We start from the raw sequence: 15481 nt of genomic DNA, 5'->3' as shown, positions 1-15481 counted from the left end.
GCAAAACACTTATGGATTTGTAGCACTTCCACAGCCACAGTGATATAGGTAGGAAGGTTGTGGGAATCTACAAGGTTGAAATGGTAGGGAAACTGCAAACAGGAAAAAAAGATCAGTTTGATGTAATTTCAGAGTTTTAACTGTAGGTGGCAGTCAAGTTATTCTTAAAGTGGGTAAAGTGGGAACTGTTAAGTGACTAGGAAACCTTGAGCTGTTCAGGTCATCGCCCTTGGAACAAAAACATACACAATTATGTTTCTTGTTTGAATTTGCTAGCTAAGTAAGACGAGGAGCGAACTCCCAGCTTCTAAACTATACTCAGCTATCAAGCCAAAGAAGAGATGCCACAGTGGCTGTGTTATGTAAAGTGTGTTCTTTCCTGTGCCTCATGTCAAACAACTGCTAATTTAATGCCAGTTTCTAACAGTTCATTGTTGTAAATCAGGTGCTGTGCTACATTTATTTCCAGGACATTAGATCCTGCTTATAGATGTCAGGCTCAGAACAGAACTGTGACATTTTAAAGGAATATCATAATTTGTAATCTAAGAGTGGAGAACTGAAATCCTTATTCCATCCAATTTACTCAGTTCAGTGGCAGATTATAACAAGAGTGATTCAGGCGGCCACCTGGGGCACATGGCTGGTCATCCAGTGTACACTGCCCATGCTGCATATTTGCTGACCGTTTGTTAAAAAAAAAAAAAACTCTAGAAATGGTCTTGTCCTTAAAGTCCATAAAGAACATTTCATATCTAGAAAAAAAAAACAAGGTCAGATGCCAGGGTCTGGGGTCAAAAGGGAAGACACATTACAGGTGTGAGGAATGGTGCAGCAGTCAGCCACAGAGATGCTTGCTGTAATGACATTCTTGATGGTATTTGATTTAGAGAAGTGGGGAGCAGATGGGGCAGTGATAATTTTAGGAGCTTTGACTGGCAGTAGAAGGGATACATTACAGCAGCTGCACATGTCAGGATACATTACAGCAGCTGCACATGTCAGGATACATTACAGCAAGTGCGCATGTCAAGATACATTACAATGAGTGCACATGTCAGCATACATTACAGGAAGTGTACATGTCAGGATACATTATATCGACTGTGCATGTCAGCATATATTACAGAGTGTGCACATGTCAGGATACATTACAGTAATGCACATGTTAGCATACATTACAGTGAGTGCATATGTCAGCATACATTACAACAAGTGCACGTTAGCATACATTACAGCAAATGCACATGTCAGCATACATTACAGCGAGTGCATATATCAGCATACATTACACCATGTGCACGTCAGCATACATTACAACGAGTGCACATGTCATAGGTTCATAGGTAGGTACTAGACTATTGGCCCTAGTGCCTATATGAGCCCAGCCAAAAAGGTACCCTGGCTTTTGCCACCCAAGAAAATTATTTTCCTGTGCCCTTATCGAGCAGAGCCACAGAAGTGATCCCCGGGGTGAAATTCCTAATCCCATCCAATCATCAAGATTTTTCTTGAAGAGTGCTAATGAGGAGCTTTGTTTGATATAGATAGGTAGTTTGTTCCAGAGTATGGGAAGTCTCTGGGACAGGAATCTATCCCTCCAGCATGTTCTGTTTATTGTGGTGACTAGATTTAGGTCCCTAGAGCTTGTAGCTCAGAGGGATTGGGATTTCCTTAAGTGGAGCATGTCCAACAGCTCTGGGTTTGACATAACTTTGTATGTTAGGCAGAGATCGTCTCTGAGTAGGCGATATGCAATGGAGTAAAGCTGGGGTTTTTTGAGACAGTCTGCATAGGGCATCTGTTTGAGGCCAGTAATCCTCTTTGTGAGGTATTTCTGAAGCCTTTCCAGTTGTTGTAGATGTCTTGTGAGGTACATACCAAAAGGGGGTTGTACTCTATAATGGGTCTAATGAGTGATGAGTAGAGGGGAACAATGACATCTTTTTTCCTGGATGAGAATCCTTTTGTTATGAGGTGTGCCATGTAGAAGGATTTCCCGACTACTGTAGAGATGTGATTATCAAAGGAGAGACTACTGTCCACCTGTGTCCCAAGGTCTCTTATCATACTTTCGGTGTTAAGTAGACTACCGCCTATGTGGTAGTTCATGGGTACAGAGTTTTTACAAAAGGGGATGACAATGCACTTTTTGGCATTGAGCTTGAGGCCATGGCTTTGACACCAGGAATCTGTCTCAGTGAGGCCCTTTTGTAGGATGTCCACATCGTTAGGAGTTTTGATTATGGCTCCTAGTTTGCAGTCATCTGCGAACTTCATTAGCCAAAGACCTTCTGTGTTAGCCTGTACTTCAGAGAAGTGGATACCAAACTGGAGAGGACCCAGGACAGAACCCTGTGGTACTCCACTTGTCACTGGTATGAAGTCAAATTTGGAGTCTGCAACTTTCACAGTGTGGGTTCTGTCAGTGAGCCAGGTGGCAACCCATCTTGTGACATAGGGATTTATACTCAGTTTAGTGAGTTTATCTATAATTCCAGAGTGGGGGATGGTATCAAAAGCCTTGGCAAGATCTAGATAGGCTGTGTGAACCACCTTACCCTCGTCTATGGCTTTGGTGACTACTTCAAAGAAGTCTATCAGGTTTAGGAGACATGATCTGCCTTTTACAAAACCGAACTGGGTGGGGGTCCAGAGTTTGGAGATTACCAATGTCTGTTTATAGGTTCCATGATGATACATTCCATGGCCTTGCAGGCCAGGCTCATCAGGCTAATGGGGCAATAGTTTCTGGGATCCGTGGTGGATCCCCCTTTGTGGAGTGGAATAACTGTCACTGTGCACCATTCAGTGGGCACAAAGCCTGAGGTGAGGCTATGACTGAACATGGTACTTAGGTGGGGTGCCACTTCGTTCTGTAGTTTGTATAGAACACAGCATGGGATGTTGTCAGGTACCATGGATGCTGTGTTCTTGGCTTTATAGAGTGTGAATTTTACCTGTGCAGCTGCGATTACAGGCACTTTGCATTCTTCCGGTATAGAGATGGGTCCTTTAGGGGGTGAGAGGGGAACATTTTTGTAACTCCTGTATCTATTCTGCTTTTAGTGTGCCAAAGCAAGATGGGAACATTATTTTATCTGCCACAGATATTTACATTAGTTTATTGCAACTGGTATGATTGCAGATGTTATTAGCATATTGCTTTTGAATTATTGCTTACATGCTTAGCTGTTTACCATTTTTTTTTTATTTTTAATGCCTTTTTCTTATTTTGCTTATTATTTTTATGACTGCTAATCAGTTTTGACATCTTACCTTAGTTTCAGAAGATACTGTGGTTTGTTTGTTTGTTTATTTAATATTTTGAGCTATTTATTTTGCTGACGTTCCCAGTTTCTGTCCCTGATTTTAGTTGCAGAAGGTTAGTAAGGAACTTATAAATGTCTGATGCCAGATATGGAGAATGTCATTCTTTAAAACACCAGATATAAAATACACCTCTACAGATCTGTAAAGGAGCTGATGTTTTCTTAAGTCATGCAAAAGCAGGATTTGTTGTTACTAAACTAAACTAAAACTTTACAACAGGATGTGGGCAATGTATTGATCTCTTGTCTGCTCCCCTTAATACTTAAAATCTGGGTATGCATGAATTCTTTTTACCCTCTCCAGGGCAAGTAAAGGTTCTGGTAGAGCAAGTACAAAACAAATGCCCTTTCTGATATTTTTCAGCAAAACAGTTGAAAGCAGTTATTGGTTGTTCCCATTAGAAAGTGGTTTAGCATTTTGTAGTTTCTAGATTTTTTGTGACAAAGTATTAGGCATTTTGTAGTTTCTAGATTTATAGTGACAAAGTATTCATGCATTATTGTAGGATTCACAAAGTTAAAGTTAAAACCTGAACGCTCTTTTTATTACTCACATTTCGGTTTTGCTCTGCAGTCTTAGGGGCTTGTCTCTCACTATCTTCACCTATAGAATAAACACTGGTTACATGAAACGTGACCTTTTTTTATTTATCTTTGTTTAACTTGCTGAAGTTAGAGTTGTACAGACAAGTATGAATCAAACAGTTTATTTCTGTGAACATTTTGAGGTTTGTCATTCAGCCTGTTAATCAAATTAGACAAAAGGTCTTTAAAATATTACTATTAAGACATCATTGGTTACTTTACCTTATCCTTCCCTTCACCCCCACACACTTGTCGTGGTGGATTATAATGAATGATGTTCGCACATTGCTTTTTTATGGCTGAAATGTTGTGAAGTGGTAACTCTGTTATTGGTTAGTAAATTTTATTTCATTTTTGCTGAAACAATGCTCAAGAATAACAGGGTTTAAAGTGAAGATGTTGCTTCAGCAAACAATAAATATAACTGAAAACAATTAGGTGGGTAAATGCCGAAGAACATATGCATTTATGAGCATCTATAGGTTAGTACTAGGCTAACTGCCCTTATGGGCCAAGTTAAGCCTAGCCAATTATCCCATGTCAGAATCAAACCCTACACCTCCTGTTTTTAAGGTAAGCACCTTAACCATTATGCCAACCTATCCTGAAAAGCAAACGGGATAAGTGGAGATCCACTGATTGAACCCAAGACCCAAGGCATACTTAATTGGCCACTGACCCTACCTGAGCAGGCCAGTAAGACTCTTGGCCTACAATGTTGACATTGAATATATTTTTCTGTTTTTTTTTTTTTTTGCTTTCCCAAAACCTTGCCCGATGTCTCTAGTGCTAACACCTAGTCTCCCCATTCATTGTGGGGTGACAGAAGCCAAGCATTCTAGGCTGGGTGAGAGCCCTATAGTCATAGGTTCATAGATTCATAGGTGTTCACTAGGCTAATGACCACAAGGGGCTTTTTTAAGCCTAGCCATGCATCCCAAATTTCTGACAAGTTCTGATTTCCTTGATAAGTATAACCAGGGGGCTGGGAGATAAACCATTTACGAGTTACCTGTTTGCATCAGATACATAGGTGCCAAACCAGGGATGAATTTCCTGTTCCTCATCCAATTGTCCAAGTTGCACTTGAATTGGGTTAGGGAGGAACTCTGCTTCACATGGATGGGGAGCCTGTTTCATAGGTTCATAGGTGTGTACTAGGCTAATGGCCCTGGAGCCTTTACAAGCCTAGCCCATAGGATTACCCTGACATCATGCCACCCAACCTTAGTTCCCAGTGCCTCTGTCAAGTAGAGCCACTGGACTGATCCCCAGGGTGAATTTTCTATTTCCCATCTACTCATCAAGATTTCTCTTGATGAGGGCCAGTGAGGCGATCCGCTTGATATATATGGGAAGTCTATTCGATAGCATGGGCGGTCTCTGGGTTATGAACCTGTCCCTCCAGCTTGTTCTGTTAATTGTGGTAATGAGGTTGAGGTTTCTGGAGCGTGTAGTGTGGAGGGATTGGGAATTCTTTAGATGTAGCATTTCTGACAGAGCTGGGTCAGACATGACTTTGTAAGTCAAACAGAGATCCCCTCTAAGTAGGCGATATGAGACAAAGAATAGTTGGAGTTTTTTGAGTCTGTCCATATAGGACAAGTGTTTAAGGCCTAAGATCCTCTTTGTGAGGTATTTGTGCGGCCTCTCCAGTTGTTGTAGGTGTCTAGTGAGGTACATGCCAAATGGGGCATTGTACTCGATGATTGACTGAATGAGGGAAGAGTAGAGGGAGACAATGACCACTTTCTTCCTGGATGCAAAACCCTTAGTAATGAGATGTGCCACATAGAAGGATTTTCTGACCACAGTGGCAATGTGGTGGTCAAAAGAGAGGTTGCTGTCAACCTGTGTTCCCAGATCTCTTATGACGCCTTCTGTGTTCAGTGGACTACCATCAATGTGGTAATTCATGGGACCCGGGTTTTTCCCAAAGGGGATGATGACACATTTTTTTTCATTGAGTTTAAGGCCATGGTTCTGACACCAGTCATTGGTCTCAGTGAAGCCTTTCTGTAGGATGTCAACATCACTTGGGGAGTTAATTATGGCTCCCAACTTGCAATCGTCTGCGAACTTTGTCAGCCAGAGTCCCTTTGTGTTGGCCTGGACTTTAGAGAAGTAGATACCAAACAGGAGAGGACCCAGGACTGAACTCTGTGGGACTCCACTCATGACTGGTTGACAGTCAGACTTGGAGTCAGCTACTTTCACACTGTGGGTTCTATCTGTGAGCCAGTTTGCAACCCAACTAGTGATATAGGGGTTGATGCCTAGCTTAGTGAGTTTTTCTATGATTCCTGAGTGGGGAATGGTATCAAATTAAAAAGTCACCCCTGTTAAGCCTCAAACCCAGGAGGACCATCTTAATTTCAGCATAGTGCATTAGCCCACTAGGCCAGACAAGGCATTCTTTGGGATACATACCTACCGCTCCAGTAGGTCATGTTTATATCACAGGCAAGGTTTGAGTCTTTAGAATGGGTAATTCTGGTGCTGTTTGTTTTGTGGAAATGCAGGAGGTCTATTTATTCCTGCCTGGGAGTCTCAATCAGCACTTCATTCCCTGACAACAGAGGGGTGGTAGGGAGTTGTGTCATCCTACTGGTCTTGGGAAGCACCCTCCCCTGTCCCCAGTGGAAACACCCCCTCATCCTTGGCAGATCTGCCAAGCCTGCTATTGCAGTCCCCTAAGGGGAAATATGCTTCCACTTGTTGGACTCCCCTTGGCTTACTGCTTCTGCTATACACCATGACTATGCAGGCTCAGCTGTCTCCGTCTCCATTAAGAACACCTAGTGCTCCTATGAGATGAGCCCAGCCACCTCCCTTCCTCCAGGATGGATTAGCTGACAGTGGCCACTCAGTCCCATCCAACTGGGCTTCTACAGGTGTCCAAGACACTAATCCAACTCAGGCTGCTTATGGTATATCTCTGTATGCCATGGACATTATATATCTTTGTTGTCCTCAGAATTTGTATTCAAACTATCTGTTGAACTTGCACCATGGCGATTATTCTTCACTTATTTGTTTCTTAAGGTAATGTCATACCTTGTACTGGTTTATGACCATTTGGAACTTGGAAGATAAGGTTATTTACATGATTGTACAGAAAATGCTTATCCTGTCTGAGGAAGCAGTTAAATGTCTGATGTTTTACCTTCATCCTTTTAATCTAAAAAATTTGCTGCATGGATTTGATTTACATTGAAAATAAATTGTGTTATGTTTCAGTGTTACATGCAGTACAAACCATCTTACAACTATGCATTAAATGTATTGCCTGTATATACTTAACTATCAAATAATAAGACGACAGCTAAACATAAACTTCCATGGTGGGAGAATTTAAACATTTGACTAAAAATATGTGAAGAGTGTTATGTTTATATTTTTATTCCTTGAAAATGTGAAAAGAAGAGGCCACTAGGTGTAGCATTAAAAATATTAACAGCATAAAAATAAGAAATGTGAACATTTAGCCTAAAGGGACAAAATAGTAGTTTAGAGAAATTTTAACCCAGGGAGCTTTTAAGTTCAGCACCACAGTGCAAATGGTTTATTGTAACAGGCTGCATGAATATTATGAAAAGTATCATTTATGAAACCTTTTTTTTCAAAGAACATCAGACACCTTCAAATCTTTAGTGTGTTAAATGAGAGAAATCAAGAAAATGGTCCCTTATGCATTAGAATACCAACTTGAAGTGAGAAAGAAAATCTGGCCTCTCCTGTGCATTTCTTCTGTCACAAGCATTACAGTCTTTGGGGCATATAGTCCCTCTGTGGAAACATAACATTTAGATCAAAGGTCTTGACTTCAAAACTGGGTTTCACAAGTCCAAAGCATTTTTTTTGCAAACCATTCTTTAACACGAAAGGTCATTGAGACCCACAACTCTTCTTACAGTCCCACAAATTATGTTTGTTGTATGTTTTACTTGTTTTGCTTTGCTTCTAAATGGCTTTCAGTAAATGATCAGCTGTTCCTAGTTCCTGTGCTTGTCCACTGGGCCCAGTATACCTGCCTCAGCCTTCCCTGGTTTAAATCCAGACCATGTCCAGGGCCAGAGAGGAGACTGAGGGCCCTAAGGCATTGCCACACTGCTGCCAGGAAGTATTTTACCCATTTTCCCCAACCCTGTGTGCTCAGTTATACCCAAAGCCGTGGATGTCAGGTCAATGCTGATCCTTGTTTCACTTCTGCATCATCACCAACATCATCAACCCCCCTTTTCCTATTGTCTCTATGAGGTCAGGGTGTCGTGCTAACTGTTATCATCTCTCTCAAGTCAATGGCATGTTCCTACCTTCTTCTACATCCATGCCTGACTGTTGCAGATCTTCTCTCATGCAATCCATCCACTTCTTTGCTGGGCGTCTTTGTTTCCTCTTACCTTCTTCCTGTCTGTCCCAAATCTTCTTCACCAGATTGTCTTCTGCTTTTCTGCACTTGTCCAAACCACATCACTTCTGCAAGGGAGACTGATATCAGCAGGACACCCTGCCCAGTCTCTGGCAGTGCAGCATGGTTGTTATTTCAGTCTCCCCCGGGGAAATTAAATTTCAGGTGCATGCCCCAAATAGACACACCTCCCTCCTCATCTCTAGTACAGGAACATTAATCCACCCGCACCAGTACCTCAGACACCCAAAAGCCACCAGTTGAATGTGAGTCTCCTGACCACATTCAAGCTTTATCCCTGTAAGCCACACTGATAGCAATATTTGTTGTATGCTTTTTATTCTCAAACATCTCCAGCCTGAGCCTTAATCCAAATATCTTCAGTGAAACATCGACAGACCTCCTACTTTACCTTCCTCACACTCAGCAGTTTATTGCAGCACTTTCACCCATTTTTTTTTCTTCTTCTTAGACATTTTATTTATTTTCTATTTTTACATTGTTTGCAATCCACCATTACTTCAGTAACTGGTTCACTAACATAACAAGAGACTCAGACAGGGCAGGGCAATTGATTTGCAATGAAAATTCAGTTATTCAGACATAGAAGATAGGTATCATTTCAATAAATGAAAAATATTCAGGTTGTATCAGAAATCCTCAGAATTTTCTTTTTTTATTAAGGTGTTGCAACTTGAGAGTTGGTTAGTACAACTATCAAGGAAATGGTAGGGGTAAGAGACATGCCTCCTAGAAAAATAAAAGAATTCTATTTTCAGGGAGAGTGAACTGTATCTTCCATATGCACTACTGAAAGCTCACAATGCATGGGGCTGGATTCTCTGAAGCTCAAGGAATCTGGCAAGTTATGGCAATCTGAACATGAAACTTGTGGATAACACTGTTATTTGCTAATTAATGACAAGAAACTCAGAATACCTCAGCGCACAATGGAGTATCACAGTTCTAACAGCACACTATAGAAATGCGCAAGTAATCCATAAGTATAAGAAATACTTGTCTAATAATGGTTTTACCAAACAAATGGAAATATATCACAAATCAAGAATCATGATAGTTGTTTAGAAAGGTAAAATCTGTAAAGTAACTTTACAGACAACTAAGGAATGTTACTGACTTCATAGTGATAACCCAAAAATACAAAATGCAAAGTATCCCAAACTAAAGCAGGAGTCTACACAGAAACGTATTAGACAATCACAGATATTTCCGTATGCCATCCATTTACTTATAATATGTACTCCAAAGCTGCAAGACTATTTGTAATACATATTTATATTCATGCAACATCCCTCCTCAGGGCTAGTGATTAAGGTGTCTCACAGATACCCATAAGGGACGTTCACTTGGAACAAAAATAGATACACACAGTATTTACAGATGCAGGTCTCTGCACCTATCACAGTTTCCCTTATGAGCACACAGGGAACAGACTCAGCCATGGGGCTGGGTTTCTCTCTCTCTCCAGGCCCCAAATATGACTCCCCACTGACACAGCTGTAGGGTTGAGTCCTCAGCCAAGTGTTCCAAGCCAAGTCCTCCACCACCCTCTCTGTGAGACCAGTGGTCTGTGTCCCTGCTCCAAGTAGCTGACACAAAGACACTGAGATTTGATTTTCACAAACCTTGGAAGGGCTGGCACAGATCTACCAGCTATGCCCCCCCCCCCACCTAGACTATAAGGTAGATTCACTGCCACCAGCCAGCTACTTTAAGGCTCTTACAAGAGTACCCAGTTATACTGAGTGAAATTAATACTAATACCAATGGTAATGTTGACCAAACAGTAAGGCTTTCAGAGGTGGCCACAGTGTCACCATAAGTACTCTCAAAGGTTAAAATATTCTCTAAAAGACCAGTCACAATGAAAAGTTTAAATATATTTAATAATAAAAGAACATGAAACTACTAAATAATCTATTTACAAAAAATACAAGAGTTTCAATCATAGGAAATATTTAAAATAACACAAATGTATAGATTCACACAGATATAGAAAACAGTACTTAACTAATCTCACTATATTTTCCTGACTGATCTAAAGAACTACTATTCCCAAGTTCACTTACTAGAGCAAAGCAGGATGATGTGGGTGAGTGGTCCTTCCTTTGTCAGGTTTCACAAACAGACTACTCTGAGACTTCTGTCTCATCTATTATTAACATATCATTTTAGTGCTGGATTACAGAATGACATCACATACATCTAGTTATCTGACTCTGGTTCCCACACTAGCCCCTTTACTAAACTGAACCAGAATCTAGCATATATGTGTTAACATACACACATAGAGCTTTGCTAAGATGTGATATAACATCTGGAAGCTATAAAACCATTTCAAAACTTCTACCCTTCCAGAGTAGCAATTAGTTTACCCCTAAGGACAAAACAGTAGGATTCCTAGTCCTCATTTTCACAAACATTTCGTCTCTGGCTGCAGTCAGAACTGTAAGATACAGTCTTTATGGCCTAAACCAGGTAATTTAATTTCAGACTATTTTTTCAACGTTAGCTGGACTGAGATTAACCTCTTCTCTTCCAGTATCCTTTGTTACAATATATTTATTTCAACAGTTACAATACAGTCTGACATACATGTGTATTTCTTTTCTGTCCAGCAGGACCCACTATTGGTACATTTTTAACACAAGCAGCTTTACAAACACATTTTAAAAACAAGCACCTGTACAAATAAATTTGATATACAAATGACATATAATTTTTTACAAAGCTCCAGCTAGCTATGCTGGCATATGTTACACATCCACTGCCCTGTTTCTCCTGGCATAGTTGGCAATAACTCACATCATCACAATTCCTATCACTTATTACATTAAAATCAGAGACAACTATGGATATCTACATAATACATGTATCATAAAAAATATTGACTTGAATTTACAGATTCTGATGGAATCTGTAAATTTACTAATAAAAACAAATTAAAGGCAAAGAGCATTCATGGCCACTTTGCCATAGCTGTCTGTTGCTAACACTGAGTTCAGGACCTTTGTGGCAATAATAAGTAACCCACACACCCAAGGCAAGATGTGGGGTATGGCTGAAGAAGAGGGACAAACAAGAGGAATGCTGGAACAGGAAAATATGAGGGGATTGTCAGAGTGGCATGGGCAATGTTTTTTTTTTTGGTGTGAATAGGCCACATTTTTTATTTTTTAAAGAATGGAAGGAAATGTAAACACAGGGAGTGAGAAGGTGAAGGTAAGCACAGCAGGTGTACCCATAGAACAAATAGCAAAACAGGTGAGTTACATAGATATCACACTGCACAACATGGGCAATGGAAAATTGGAAAACAGGGTGGGGATGCACTCCAGCCATGGTGAAATGCATGACATGTCTGAGGAAGCAGAGAGGACTCTGAAAGTGCTCACATGTTTTATATTTTTACTATTTTGTATTAAAGTGTTGTTTTGCCTTGTGTATTCCAACGAGTTGTTGGCTTTTTTCAACTTTGTTTCAATCTCTCTGGCTGTTATTTCATCCCATTTCATATCCTGTACCTTTAAACTTCTTATTCTTTCTTTTACTTCTTCTATCAATTTAGCATATTTGTTATGTTTCACAGGATCTTCATAGATACTTCTCCAAAATGTATCTACTTCCTCATTTTTCGACGGTCTATCATTCCTTTTACCTTATTTCCCAATTCTCTATAAAACTTTTTTGGGTCATCAGTAAATTGTTTATTTTGTACTTTTCCCTTATATTTACCTTTGTATCTTCTGAGTCTTTCTGCCTGTTTTGAAATTTTTAGTTTGTTATCTTCAATAGTACATAATAGATCCTGGTCTGTTCTAATACTGCACACTGCTTTTATCACATCTATCTTTCTTAATATTTTTGTTGATCTATTCCCTCTTCTGTAATCTTCTAACAATGACACTTCTTGGCTTTGCTGCTTTATAGTTTTCTCTATTCGATACTTCCATGATGGTATTCGCTTTCGCCCCCTCCTTTCCATCGCTACCGTATGTTCCTGTGGTAGAATTTTATCAGTTATTAATTTAGAAACACAGTAATATATTCTGTTTACTTCTGTTATATCACATGGGTCTCTATGGACAGGCCTAATTACTGTTAATTTGTTTTATCAAGCTTCTGACTTTTGGGGTTTTATTAACGTTCTACAGTCTGTTTCTCTCATTGATCTTGATATATCTGTCTCTATCTATTAAATCAAGCAACTCTTCTCTTAACTCCTTTTCATCCATACTGAGGGCACATCCCTTGTTTTCCATTTCCTGCGGGGATTCTATAGAAAGTTCTACAACAGCTTCTTGTGGCACATTTTCTTCAATTTAATCCTGTGTCATCTGTTTTTCTGTCATATGGGAACTCATTGGCCTATCACTCCTCAGCACTGACTGCATCAGAGTTTCCACAGTTTCCTGTTCCTTTCCTTCCTGTCTAGCTTCAAATGAACTTTTATACTGGTTTCCTGTGAAAGGCTCCAAAATTTCTTGATATGGCACCTGGCCTGTTGCTTTCTGTTCCACTGGTTTCCCCTTAATTTGGATATCCATTGCTCTATCCTGTTGTGGTGCTTTCTGTATTCAATTTTCTACACTGAATCCTTCTCTTTGCAACTGTTCGATTACCTCAATTTCAATTTCTTTGACTTCTCCATTATTAATCTGTTTTTCTGCTTTTCCTCTTAGTCTTCTTATTTTTTGTATTGTAAAATTTTCCATATCTGGATTCCTTTGCCTGTATTTCTCTTCAAATATCTTCGGTGCTGCTCTTTTTATATAAGTTAGTTTTGCTTTCTCATTTGCATAAATATTACACCATATTACATCTCTTTTCCTTTCCCATGTCCATATTTCTTCTTCACATCTCCTGATCTTCTTGCTTTTCCTTATTCTGGGGACTCACTCCTTCATGCTGAGATGTAATCTGTTTTAGACCTTCTACATTAAATCCCTCACTTCGCAGGCACTCCATAACTTCAACTTCTATTTCTTTAACTTCTACTTTACTAATTGTCTTTTCTACATTAAATCGTTGTGCTTTTACTCTTTTTATTGTGAAATTTTCCATATCTGGATGCTTTTGCCTATATTTCTCTTTGAATATCTTTGAAACTGCCTTCTGTATATTAGTTAACTTGGCTTTCTGCTTTGCATAAATATTGCACCATATCAAATCTCTCTTTCTTTCCCATGTCCATATTTCTTTTTTATATTTTTCAAATATCTCCTTTTGTTGTTTATATTTTCTCACTTCCTCAGAGGCTTCATTGTCCAAAGAGATCAAAGTTTCTTGATCTATATACTGTTTTTTCAAAAATCTGTTGTATTAATGAAAGCACATTTTTATTTGAAGCTAGTGACAGTTTTTCCTGCGGAAGTATTTTTCTTTCCTCTAATTTCTCTCTTAATCGTTTTGTATATCTTGTGTCTGCAATTCTGGGCTTTTTACATAATAGTAACAATACATAATTTCTTTCTTATCCACAATAGTCCACTCTGTCATCTTTATGGCTCTTCTTTGGATAATCAATTTTTGTCGTTTTTGTGGACTACAACTTCCTTCTACAACAGGGGGGGCATCCTCCCCCTGAGCCTGGCCTGGCCCCATTGTAGGAGTGTTTCCATATTTTGAGGATTCTACACTGTCATTTTTTCCAGTCCTGGCACCAGTGTGCCTACCAGGATTGGGCACTTTTTTATCCTGGGTCTTGTGCACCCAGCTATCTTTTTTATTTTTGATTTGCTTCTGTCCATGATATATCCTATATAAATACAGTCTATATATCAGTGTCGCCTTGGTGAGATTTTGTGAAAAACAGGGTCCACCTCGCAAAGGTATTTACCAGGACTTGAGGATGAATTCAGTTTCAGCACTACTATGCTCCTTTGCTTGCTGACTTTTCATTTCTCCATCAGGACCCGATCAGGACCAGTATGCTTCTGACTATATGCACACATATGCACAATCATTCTGTAAACAACTATTTGTAGAAGGTGCACACCAATGTCACTACATCATGGGTGTGAAAAGGCTACATACAGCAAATGTTGTAGTATACTGTGAAAGACTGTGTAATCTGTAACACTGTGTACAGATTAATGTTATTTTGCTCTTTGCTGCAGTCAGATAAGGAGGACTGCACATAGACAGGATGAAGCTGTCTCTGATTCCACATGACATCAGCATTGCCAACCCATGACACAAAACCATATCATGACAGTGGGACATCATGACTACTGTCATCCAAAACCATGTGGAATGACATGTCTGTATGTTGTACATATCTGATATGGCAAAGTAGACATCCATGGCATATGACACTATTAGTTATGGACTATGGACAACATGCACTGTCTGTCATTCATCCCAGTAAGACAAATGTTTAAAGGCTGCCTGTTGTGGAACTATCAACAGGTTAACTGCCACTATGCATGGACAGTTTAATGTTTGTGGACAGTGTAATGTCTTAATGTGTGTTATGCACACACTGAAACCACAGTAAATGTTGCATGATAACACATAAGCGTGGCAGGTACATGTTATGCATGCACAAAAGTGAAAATACAGTCCAATCACTTATAAGTCAATCACCATTTTGGCAGCAGAACACAAGTGGAGCACACAGAAAATACCTACTGACTGAAGGGGCCAGGCTGATGAGGATCAGACTCACAAATAATCTCATGAGCTACCATCCTGAACAAATCCTGCATAGCCCGTGCCATCTCATTGAAGAAGGTTCCCATTATGTCCCTTACGTTTTGTTTGGAACACATCAGTAATGACCTCCCTGATCTCCTCACAAAAATCATCTCTGTCATGGCCATGGGGACATTTCCTCCAGAGTGCAAGCAGGATGGCTCAAGCAGGGGCATGTCCAGGCTCTTTGCTGTTCCCACCATTGTCACCTTCTTCTTCAGATGATTCGGGCAGTAGCTTCATAGGTTCATAGGTTCATAGATTCATACTAGGCTATCTGCCCTAGGGCATTTATAAGCCTAGCCAGAATGTGTTTGGCTTTCGCCACCCATTTTAAATTTATTTTTCTATGCCCTTTTTCGAGGTTAGTATACTGTGCCTCTGTCTAACAGTGACACAGAAGTGATACCCGGGGTAAACCTACGATCTCCCATCC

This window comes from Protopterus annectens, chromosome 4.part0 (genome assembly GCF_019279795.1).
Source record: "Protopterus annectens isolate FY-2018-M chromosome 4.part0, PAN1.0, whole genome shotgun sequence".
NCBI lineage: Eukaryota > Metazoa > Chordata > Ceratodontiformes > Protopteridae > Protopterus > Protopterus annectens.
This window is presented reverse-complemented; position numbering follows the sequence as displayed.